Source organism: Dioscorea cayenensis, chromosome 16 (assembly GCF_009730915.1).
Source record: "Dioscorea cayenensis subsp. rotundata cultivar TDr96_F1 chromosome 16, TDr96_F1_v2_PseudoChromosome.rev07_lg8_w22 25.fasta, whole genome shotgun sequence".
In the NCBI taxonomy this organism is placed as follows: Eukaryota; Viridiplantae; Streptophyta; class Magnoliopsida; order Dioscoreales; family Dioscoreaceae; genus Dioscorea; species Dioscorea cayenensis.
The window spans coordinates 16920601-16933164 of record NC_052486.1 but is presented as its reverse complement, the minus strand read 5'-3'; positions in this window follow the sequence as shown (position 1 = coordinate 16933164).

Below are 12564 nucleotides of genomic sequence, written 5' to 3'. Positions count from 1 at the left end.
TTGTCAAAGATTATTGGGGAAGCTTTCATCGGCACCAATCCGGCGAGGTGTGCCCTAAACCGGACAAGGGGACCCTTGGAGAAGACTTGGCTACTCAACAAGACTATCGACACGACTACCGAGGGGGATTTCTCATGGAACACTTGTTTTTACTTTTGATTTCATTGTTGATTGTATTGTGCTCTACAGAAAGCTAAACCCCTTAGTGGGTACTTGGATTTTATAAACCCTAGGATGTTATTATTTCATTGATCTTTTATTATGCTTTCCTTAATTAATGTTTCAATTGAGTTCTAATCTTGAATGGTTGTTGAATGATTTCTCCCTTAGAGTGACACTAGGGTTGAGAGTCCATGTGGTAACTGTTGTAGATGAGTGACACACTACGAGGGTTAGACATTGCTTGATTGGAAGGGGTTGAGAGGGTGAGTCGAGAGGTAGCGGACCGTCCCCTTTCTCCTCCGGTGTGATTTATCCTACCTCCATTTCCTTGAGTTCTTTGCTGTCACAATAGAGTGAAGTTCTAGAGGATGAACTCCATTGGGGCTTAATTGAGTGAGCAACAGAGTGAAGCATTGAAGTGACTCTAGTGTCTTTGGCTTAAATGTGACTAGAAACCTTTCGCCTTGACCAAATGGTTAGGTCTATACATAGGAAGAGGGTTTATTACTTGGATTCCCTAGAACTCCATGCAACTTTATACAGTGTGAGGTGTTGAGACTGAACGATTTCTCTACCAAGACATAGTGTAGAGTTAGTCAAGGTTGTCCTTCGATTTGGGACCATGTGCTTAAGGATTTCCACGACTCAATGAGAATTGATTATGAAGTATAATAGTGGGTCTTCCACTTGAAACATTAATCCTAGGGGGAGCATTCTCCGAGTACCCCACTTCTATCGATTGTCTTACCTCTCAATTACTTGTGGCTCTCATTCTTGTTTCTCTTATCTTTGTTCACATTACATTTTATCAACACTATTGTTGTTCACTTTCTTGTGGTTAAGTAGCAATTTAAGTATTTTTTGTTCAATACTCCCTGTGGATACGATACCCCATTCACCTGGGATTTATTACTCGACAATCCCATGCACTTGCGGGTTACACACAACGGGCATTGTCACTGGTGATGGAATTGGTGATGGTGGTGCTGGAGATGCTTGAGGGATCGGTGGAGCTCTGGCCCTCATGATGAATGGTGAAGCCGCATCTCGCTCTAAAAACTGCTGTAAAATGTCGAGACGGGACATCATCTTAGTATTGTTCGCTACCTATATCGCGTGAACCTCAGCCAAGTCACTCTGTAACACCCCCACAGCACTCTCGAGCCTCTCAAAATGATCATGGGCTCGAGGTGGAGAGAAAATGCGCACGGCAGATGGTTCTTGTGATGTGGAAGATGCCTCTATCTCTATCTGCACCTTCTAGGGCTCCTACGACAACTGAGACCCTTCGGCTACATCTTCCTCAGGCTCGATTTGCTCTGGTGGGGGCATGTTCATCACATACACCCCACCTCTATATCGTCAAATCATGCCCATAAGCCTCATCATTTTCAGACCGAGGAGAGTTAGTACAATTGTTTTCTCAGCCCCCTGATCACGTCTTGTAAACCTATCTTGATAATGTGTCTAGTGATGTATGAGCCCGAGAAGATTACCTTGACTCTTGCATAATGTCCCTGGTGTCTCAAATACTCGGTCATAATGTACCCAAGATGCAATGGCTCACTCTAAACCATGGAGTATAAGTATAGAAGCTCCTGTCTGCTCAAAACTCCAGTATTGTCACCGCATCCGTTCACTGATCTACTAGGACAGCAAGAATGTATCTATAGCTTAGCCAGGATAGACAAGTAGCCTTCGACACCACCAACCCATACCGACCCTGGCTATATAATGCCCTGTAAGCACTCAAAGGAGTCAAACTACCCGGATAGTCGGTTGGTAGATGATCATACACATCAATGTCAGTAAAGGCCTCATCGTATAGCCTGAGTTAGATGGAGAACTAGGTAAAACCCATGCAATGGTACTGACCGAACGCACAAAACTGAATTGTATTTATAGTATTGAAACTACTATACGATCAGTCGAACTCGAACGACACTAATACCTCCAGCATCAAAATTTGGATAGCTGGCTCGCAAATAGACAATAATCTCCTCCAGCTACCTACAGAGAGAAGCTCCCCCACCTCATCAGCCATATCATCTGCCAGCTGAACCTCCCTGATTGCGCTAAAGTCCAAGAATCGTGTATGACCAAACCTCCGCATCTATAGTCGCTCAAAGTGAGCCTGGTGCTCTGGAATGGCAAACTATAACTGCTCTGGCTCGGGGGAGTGCTCACGTGGATGCTTGCCAGCTTGCTTATTTGTCCTGGGAGCCATATCTTGAAAAATTGAAACAAAATTGATCAAGTTCAACCAAAGAATCAATAATACAAAAATCCACACAGCCGTGTGGAAATTCCACATGCCCATGTGGATCCACAGGGCATGAAAGCCGCATGGCCACTAGGCCAAAATCGCAAAAATATATAAAAATTTCACTTTAAAACCACTCTAATACATGCATTAACCATTTCATCATCAAAAGGAACCAAAAAATCACCAGCTTAAACTAATTTAATAAAATATGGTGACACAAAAGAGGGAATGAGAGTTTACCGATAAGATGAAGTTGAAAAACTCGGAAAAAGGCCGGAAAACTCAAATGAAACACCTCTAAATCGACGGTGAGAAGTCGGGAGAGTGCAAGGGTGTGTTCTGTGAGTGTTTGGGAGTAAAGAGATGAAGAAACGTGAATAGATTTTAAAGTAAAGTAGCGCCTCTTAGCGTTTTGTACATCCACACGGGCTTGTGGAAATTACCCATGCCCGTGTGGCTCCACCTGGGAGCTCCACAGGGGCACTCGCACACCTCTGTGTGCTCTCGGGATAATATAAATTACCTCTGAATGCAGTTACACGGGCGTGTGAAAATTCTCCACAACCGTGTGCCTGACCCATAGGAGCACCCACACGCCGCTGTGGCATCTCTGTCCATCCGAGAAATTTGGCTAAGTGTTCCACACGCCATTGTGGAAATTCCACACGGGCATGAGGATCTTCACAAGGGTATTCACAGGGGCATTCACACGCACTGTGTTTTCTCGGGATGGCAGAGAATTCTATTTAGAGATTCACACAGGTATGTGAAAATTACCCACACCCGTGTGTATTTCACAAGGTCATCCACAAGGGCAGACACACACCCCTATGTCTTCTCAAGATAGAGCTCTGAAATCTATAGAGAAACACATGCCCATGTGAAAATTACCCACGCGCGTATCACCATCACAAGGTTGTTTACAGGGGCAGACACAGGCCCCTGTGTCCTCTTGGGATGAGCTCTGAATGAAAAAACTTGCCCGTGTGGAAATTCCACACGGCGTGTGTCTTCTCTGGATAACTTAGAACGAAATTGCAGGCTCTGCCAAAAACTTCTACACATTTACACATACTCAGAGCATGCCTACATTCTTCAAAACTAACCAGAGAACCATGAAAATCACACTCAAACGACCAAGAAACTTCACCACACAGTTTTAAGTACACGAAAACACCAAAAATCCATGAGAAAATCAGAACAAAAGCACGTAAAAGATTAAGACACCAACACTCAAGCTCTTATTCATGCAAGAACTATACTAAAACCTAGAAAACAGTAAAGACTTGGGTTGCCTCCGAAGAAGCGCTTGTTTAACGTCAGTAAGCTTGATGTACCTTACCTTACAGGGGTTCATAAATAAAGATTTCTCTCTTACGCATAGCCTGAAAGCATGATGAACACAATCTTTTCAAGGTAGAGGAGGAGTTATCAAGCATGTTACCACACAAGGGCTCGTCAGCCTTACTCTATTCTTACACATCCCCATTAGCCTTGGGGTGTTTCTTGTAGCGTCTCCTTTCTCGCTTCATCTTTTGGATCATCTTCTTCATGTTCCCTGATAAGTGCTTGTGTGATAAGAATGCGAAGTGTTTTTTCCTTATGATGAGCATTACTTTTATAAGGTTTTAGCGCTAATATGTGTCCATTTATGTTACTTTCATGCATATAAGGTTGTGAAGCCGAATGTTAGAGAAAGAAGCCAATGTAGATCGTGAATGCACCATTTGGAGAAAATCTTGAGAATGATCAAACGCGAAGACATAAGTCGGGTTCAAGATGCGAGAATGTGTGCCAACCTCCTCGTATTCAAGTTAGCACAATGATTTGGTAGGGCACAAAGGCTGCCACATTCAAGTATTCTGGCTTGTGCATGTATAGCAAGATCTCCAACAATGTAGCCGTTTAATGAAAGAGCAAAGCGATCTACGATGTAAACATGTGTTCATTTATGTTACCTTGAGGAGAACATGGATTCAGGAGTATTTTCAAGACGGTACTATAGCAGTGTACTTTAAAAAACAATGTAGCAATTCACTGTAGTAGGTACTATTCACAGCCGGTCGAGAAAAGTGATTTCCAGAGAATCCACACAGGCGTGTGAAAATTCCACACACCCGTGCATTAATTCCATAGGTCCATGTGGTGAATCCACAAGGGCGTGTGGATTCCTGATTCAAGCCCTATTTAAGGCCGATTTCAGCCCCGATTTCAGGATTCTTTTCTCCATCTTTTCCCCAACTTGAGAAAGGGCTGTGGCTAGGGTTTCGAGAGGTGTTGGCTAGGGATTAGGAGAGGTTCTATGGCTCTGATATCACGCTTCGTTTGGAAGAAGGTTAGTGGGAGAGCTTTCGTCGGCTTTGATCCGGTGAGGTATATCCTAGGCTAGACAATGGAACCCTTGGATGAGTAGAGGCCTCTCCACAAGACCATCATCACGACTATCGAGGGGGTTTTCTATAGATTACTTGTTTTTACATTCAATTTAATTGATTGTAACTAGCTCCATCGAGAGCTAAACCCCCTAGTGGGTACTTTTATTTGTGAACACTAGTATGTATTTGTTTCATTAAACCTTGTTATTATTGATAAGTGCTTGTGCAATATGAATGTGAAGTGTTCATTCCTTATGTTGAGCATTACTTTTCTCGTGTTTTTACACTAATATGTGTGTTTTTATGTTACTTTCGTACAGGTAGGGTTGAAGGAAAGAAGCCAATGTGGATCGTAATGCACCGATTTTGGAGGAAATCTTGCTAAGGTTCAAACGCGAAGACATAGGTCGGGTGTGAGATGCTAGAGTGTGTGCCAACCTCCTCGTATTCTAGTTGGCACATCCATTTGGAGGGGCACAAGGGCAGTCACACTCGAGCATTCCGACTTATGCACATAGAACAAGAGCTCCACCAACTGTTCACCGCCGGCCGAGAAAATAGGAATTCAGAGAATCCAGACGGGCATGTGAAATTATCCACGCCCGTGTGGAAATTCCACATGGGTGTGTGAAAAATCCATAGGTCCGTGTAGTCACCCGACTCCAGCCCTATTTAAAGCCGATTCAGCCCCGATTTCAGCATTGTTTTCTCCATCTTTTCACCAATTTGAGAGAGGGCTTTGGCTAAGGTTTTGAGGGATATTGGCTATTGTTTTGGAGAAGTTCTACGGCTCTGACATCGCGCGTCGGTTGGAAGAAGGTTATTGGGAGAGCTTTCGTCGGCACCGATCCGGCGAGGTATATCCTAGGCCGGACAAAGGATCCTTTGCAATGAGTAGAGGACTCTCCACAAGACCATCGACACAACCATCGAGGGTGTTTTTCTATGGATTCATTGCTTTTACATTCTATTTGTTTGATTGTATTTAGCTCCATGGAGAGCTAAACCCCTAGTGGGTACTTGGGTATTTGTGAACCCTAGGATGTATTTGTTTCATTGAATCTCTTTATTATGCTTTTCAATTAATTGATGTTTATCTTGAGTTCCAACCTTGAATGCTTGATTGTATGAACATTTCCCCTAGAGTGACACTAGGGTTGAGTGTTCTTGTTGGTAACCTTGTGAGTGGGTGACACACCACGAGCGTTAGACAAAGCTAGGTTGGAGAGGGTTGAGAGGGTGAGTCGAGAGGTACAGGAGCGTCCCCTTTCCCCTCCAACGTCATAGATTCTACCTCCGTTCCTCGAGTTCTTTGCTTCCATAATAGAGTGAATGGTCTAAGGGATGACCCTCAACTGGGACTTAGTTGCGAGTGCAACGGAGTGAAGCGTTGAGGTGATCTTAGTATATAGGGCTTAATCGTGGTTAGGGACCTTCCATCTGGACCAAAGGGTTAGGTCTATAATTAGGAAGAGATTTATCACTTGGAATCCCTAGAGCTCATTGCAACTCTATGCGAGTGTGAGGTGTTGAGATTGTTCGATTTCTCCTCCGGGACATGTATAGAGTTAGGCATAGTTGACCTTAGATTTGGGACTATGTAATGAAGGATTTCCACGACTCACTATTGCATTGATTAGGAAGCATAATAGAGGGTTCTTGCACTTGAAGTGATCGTCCTAGGTGGAGCATTATCCGAGTACCCCATCTTTATCGATTGCCTTACCTTCTCCTTTACTCGTGCTCTCTTACTTGTTGATTTTACTTGTGAGAATTGAATCATTGTCACACTTATCACTATTGATTTTTCACATATCTAAGAAGTGGATTAAATGTTTTTATTCCCTACTCCCTGTGGATTCGATACCCGCTCATCCGGAATTATTACTTCGACAAACCTGTGAACTTGCGCGATATACGCAAGGGGACCAAGTCAATTATGCTTTCATTAATTGATGTGTTAATTGAGTTCAAATCTTGTTTGCTTGATTGTTTGAATACTCCTTTAGAGTGATACTAGGGTTGAGGGTTCTTATTGGTAACCCTTGTGAGTGAGTGACACACAACGACAGTTAGACAAAGCTAGATTGGAGAGGGTTAAGAGGGTGAGTCGAGAGGTAGCGGAGCTTCCCCTTTCCTCTCCGGTGTGATTTATCCTACCTCCATTTCCTCAAGTTCTTTGCGGTCATAGTAGAGTGAATGGGCTAAGGGATGACCTTCCGCTGGGGCTTAGTTGAAGGGCAACAGAGTGAAGTGTTAAAGTGATTTTAGGACCTAAGGCTTAATTGTGACTAGGGACCTTCCACCTGGACTAAAGGGTTAGGTCTACATCTAGGAAGAGGATTTATCATTTGGAATCCCTAGAACTCATTGCGATTCTATACGAATGTGAGGTCGAGAGATTGTTCAATTTCTCCTCCGTGACTTGTATAGAGTTAGGCATGGTTGGGCTTAGATTTGGGACCATGTATTAAAGGATCTCCACGACTATTTAATGCATTAGTTAGGAAGCATAATAGAGGGTTTTGCACTTAAAATGATTATCCTAGGTGGAATAATATCCGGGTACCCCATTTATATTAATTGCCTTACCTCCCCTTTACTTGTGCTCTTTTTTCTTATTTCTTTTACTTTTGTTACATTACATCTTGTCACTCAACTATTATCCATTTTTTGATTAGTTAAGAATCAATTTAAGTGGTTTTATTCCCTACTCCCTGTGGATATGATATCTACTCATCTAGGATTTAGTACTTCGATAAACCCATGTACTTGTGGGACATATGCAAGGAGCGTTGTCAATCCCCGGCCTAGGTTGCACCTTGTCCTCTAGACCAAGTATCAAAACTTATTCACCCTCCACTTCTTGGTCAAGTAACCCCTCATACGGGTCCGGACACATCTTCTTCTATACATATTCATCTATTAGTTCATTGGTAGTGTCAAGAAAGTAAACAATATCATCAAAGTCAAGAGAATGTCTCATGGCTCTGGTGAGGCAATATGTAAGCTTGCCACCCCCAACTCATAAAGTCAACTCCCCGCCATCAATATCAATAAGAGCCTTGGAAGTGCGCAAGAATGGCCTCATAAGTATCAAAGGAACATCAACATCCTCATCGACATCAAACACTACAAAGTCCACAGGAAATATATACTTGTCAACCTTCACAAATACGTCTTCGATGATGCTCTCAGATATCTCACCGTTCGGTCCACCAATTGAAGTGTCATCTAAGTGGGCCTAGGCTCTCCTAGGCCTACCTTTTGGAAGAATGTGTAAGGCATGATGTTGATGCTAGCTTTTGAGTCTACCGATGTATTCTTTTCATCCAAATTACTAATATTGCATGGAATGATAAAGCCGTGATTTCAAATCCTTTTTCCAATCTTTTCCCAACTTTTCCCCATCTTTGGCGAAGCTTGTAGCTAGGGTTTGGAGAGGCTTTGGCTAGGTTTTGGGAGTGGTTCTATAGCCTTCAACATCACGTTCCTTCAGAAAATAGTTATTGGAAGAGCTTTCGTCAGCATTGATTCAACGAAGTGTGCCCTAGGCTTGATGAGGGAACCTTTGGAGAAGACAAGGAAACTCCACTAGACCATCAATAAGGACTACAAGGGGTTTTACTTGTGGATTGCATGCTTTTACATTTGATTTCATTGTTGATTTTATCTTGCTCCATGGAGAGCAAAACCCTTAGTGGGTGCTTGGACTTGTAAACCTAGGATAATTTTGTTTCATTGATTTTTCATTATGTTTCTTAAATTGATTTTTTAATTGAGCTCCAGCCTTGAATGCTTGTTGAATTGATTTTCCCTTAGAGTGACACTAGGGTTGAAAATCTATCTTGGCAATCCTTGTGGATGAGTGACATACCATGAAGGTTAGATAAAGCTAGGTTGGAGAAGGTCGAGAGTGTGAGTCGAGAGATAGCGGATCATCCCCTTTGCCTTCCGATGTGATTTATCCTACCTCTACTTTCCAAGAGTTCTTTGAGGTCATGATAGAGTGAAGTGCTAAGAGACAAACTCTGCTTGGGATTAGTTGCGCAAGCAACAGAGTGAAGCGTTGAAGTCATCCTTAGTGATGGGGCTTAATTGTGACTAGGGGTATTTCGCCTTGACCAAAGGGTTTGATCTATATTAGGGAATAGGATTTTTCACTTGGAATCCCTAGAGCTTCTTGCAACCCCACGCAGTGTGAGGCGTGAAGAGTATTCTTTTTCGCATGGCATAGTGTAGGGTTAGTCATGGTTGACCTTTGGTTTGGGACTGTGGGTTTTAGGATTTCCATGACTCATTAAACAATATTTAGAAGGCATAATGATTAGTCTTGCACTTGAAACAATAGTCTAAGGGTGAGCAATGTCCTAGTGCCCCATCTTATATCGATTTCCTCTCCTTACTTCTATTGCGTCTTTTCCTTTCTTTTTTTTATTTTCCTTTGCCTTGATATTGTTCACACAACTCATCAATCATTCTCACTATAGTTAAATAGCAATACTTGTGTTTCTAAGTACTATTCCCTCTTGATACGACTACCCATTCACCAGGGTACTTTATTACTTTGACAACCCATGCACTTACGGTATACACATGTAAGGGATGCGCCAACTTAATTAGGGTTAGGCTTAGCGAGATTGAAGAGGGTTTCGAGGGTAAGTCGAGAGTTAGTGAGACATCCCCTTTCACTTCTGACGTGATTTATCCTACCTCCACGTTGTAAGAGTTTTTAGTAGTCTTGATAGAGTGAAGTGGTAAGAGACAAACTCCACAGGGGCTTAGTTATGCAAGCGATAGAGCGAAGTATTTAAGTAATCCTTAGTGCTAGGGCTTAATCATGACTAGGGGTCTTTCACCTTGACCAAATGGTTAGATCTATATTAGGAAATAGAGTTTTATGCAAGGAACCTCACAAATTTTCAAGAAGTCCCACACACAAAGTGTGAGGCGTCAAGAGTATTCCTTTTCTCGCCAGACATAGTGTAGAGGGCTAGTCCACTGGTTGACCTTTAGGTTTAGGACCGTAGTGTCTCATGGATCATCCATAACCTCATTAAACTTTCAATTAGAAGGTATAATATTAGTTCTCTCTTCACTTGGAAACGATAGTCTCAAGAATTGGACCTTAAGGGCTGAGGGTACAAAATATCCTCGATGGTCACGCTGCAGATCGCATACGAATCCCTTTCAAGGTGAGTGAGTCTAGTATAAGGGCATCGTACACACAAACTCAAGTACATGCCATGAGACATATGCAAAGTTCTCATGTACACTAATGCATCAAAATGCATGAAGCTTGAAACTCAAAACACATTAATTGCAATAAGAGTAAATCAAATAATCCAATCTGGCTGTAGTTCAACACAGGTTCACTCGCTATCCGATGGACTATAAGGTTTTATCTATTCAAGCTAACAAAATACATGCTCACAACCATAAAAACAACTAAATCATACAACATAAAACTCCCGAAAGTGCTGAATGCAAAGTAACAAGACGTAGGACGCTTCCACTAACACCACCAATGGAATGGCATCCTTGTTCTCTACAAGCTTCTACTCAAGGAGACAGTGGGAGATCATGACAAATCTTACTTATCCCCTTGATTTATACTCTAAAAACCATTTCCATGAGTGATTTCTGGTAGGAAATTATGATGATCATTCAAGACTAGGGTTCCTTCTCCAAAAGCTTCCTAAGTTTCTCTCCGACAAGGCCACCTTTCTTAGGCGTAAGATGACAGCTGATGACACCTCTTGAGTGCGGTGCTGTAATGCTAGCATAGGTTGTCGGCGCAATAAAGCACCGGTGAGTGGATAGGCACATCCATAGAATGAGGGGTGAAATGACCCAGGAGTTACGTGAACAATATCAATGCAAATGTAAAAGTACAAAAGAAAAGAAGTGCAATAGGGACAAGGAGAGGTAATCGATCGAGAGAGATAGGGTAACGGCAGGTCCCTTGCGAGTATCGCAGTGCACTGGTTTGTCGGCACAATCCCGGTGAGCGGTATCGAATCCACGGTGTGAGTAGGGAATAAAAATATTTAATTCAACTTTCTTACCTATAAAAGATCAACGATAAATAGAGTGTGACAATGTGATTCAATTCAGCAACAAGAGAAAGCAAAGTAAGAGAGCAAAAGTGTGCTAGCGTAAGGCAATCGATAAAGATGGGGCACTCGGACAATGCTCCACCTAGGAGGGTCTGTTTCATGCAAGAACTATTATGCTTCCTAATCAATGCAATGGTGAGTCGTGGAAACTCCACTGCTATAGTCCCAAATCTAAGGTCAACTCATGCCTAACTCTATAGGCATGTCCCGGAGGGAGAAAATCGACTCCAACACCACGCACCTCGCATAGAGTTGCACGAGCTCTAGGGATCTCCAAGCGACAATCTCTTCCCACTATAGACCAACCCTTTGTGTCCAGTGCAGTTGGGTCGCTAACTACGCGAGCCCTTAGAGCCTGAGAACACCCTCAACGCTTCAATTCACCTGCTGTAAATCAAGCCCTCAGCCGCGAAGTTCATATCCCTCAGACCATTCACCCCATTATGGCCGCAGAGAACCCTCGAGGAAACGGAGGTAGACATCGCCGGGAGGGAAAGGGGCGCCCTGCGCTATCTCTCTCAACCTTCACCCTCTCAACCCTCTCCAACCTGAAGCTTTTGTCTCACGCTCAGCAGCGCCACTCACCTGCTGCAAGGTTACCAACAAGAACTCTCAACCCTAGTGTCACTCTAGCGGAAAATGTTCATACAATCATAGCATTCAAGGTTGGAACTCACAATAAAACATCAATTTATTGAAAAGCATAATAAAGAGGTTCAAAGAAACAAATACATCCTAGGGTTCACAATACCCTTTAGTACCCACTAGGGGTTTAGCTCTCCATGGAGCTAAGTACAACCAAAGAAATAGAATGTAAAAGCAATGAATCCACAAAGAAACCGATAGTCATGTCGATGGTCTGGTGGAGTCCTCTACTGTCAGTTCAAAGATCCCCTCGTCCCAAGATAGGATACGCCGACGAAAAGCTCACTACCAACCTTCTTCCTAAGGAATGACGATGTCGAGCCATAGAACCTCTCCAAAAACCTTGGCTAATACCCTTTGCAAAACCCCTAGCCAAGCCCTCTGTCGGAAAAGATGGAGAAAAGAATACCAAAAATCGGGGCTAAATCGGCTTTAAATAGGGTCGAATCGATTACCCATGGATGCACACGAGCTCGTACGCGAAATTTCCACATCGGCGTGATAATTTCCACACGCCGCGGTGGATTCTCCTCCGCTTTCTCTCGTTTCTCTCGGCCGGTCGGAGCAAGGTCGCTATAGTATATGCTACAATATTGCTACAAAGGCACTTCACAATATTCGGACCATGAAGCTTCCCAATTCCATACTTTCATCGTACGCAATGGGCACACGCTCACATCGTGGGATCACTTGCTTCTTCAGGGTGTACACGCTTGGTGGAGCTCTTGTTCTATGTGCATAAGTCGAATACTCGAATGTGACCGCCCTTGTGCCCCTCCAAAATGGTTGTGCAAACTCAAATACGGGAGGTTGGCACACACTCTAGCATCTCGAACCCGACTTATATCTTCGCTTGAACCTAGAGCGCAAGATTTCCTCCCAAAAATCGAAAAGTGCCAGATCCACATTGGCTTCTTTTCCTTCATGGCAATTGCGTTTCACAACCCTACCTGCATAAAAGTAACATAAAACACGATATTAATGTAAAAACCCGAAA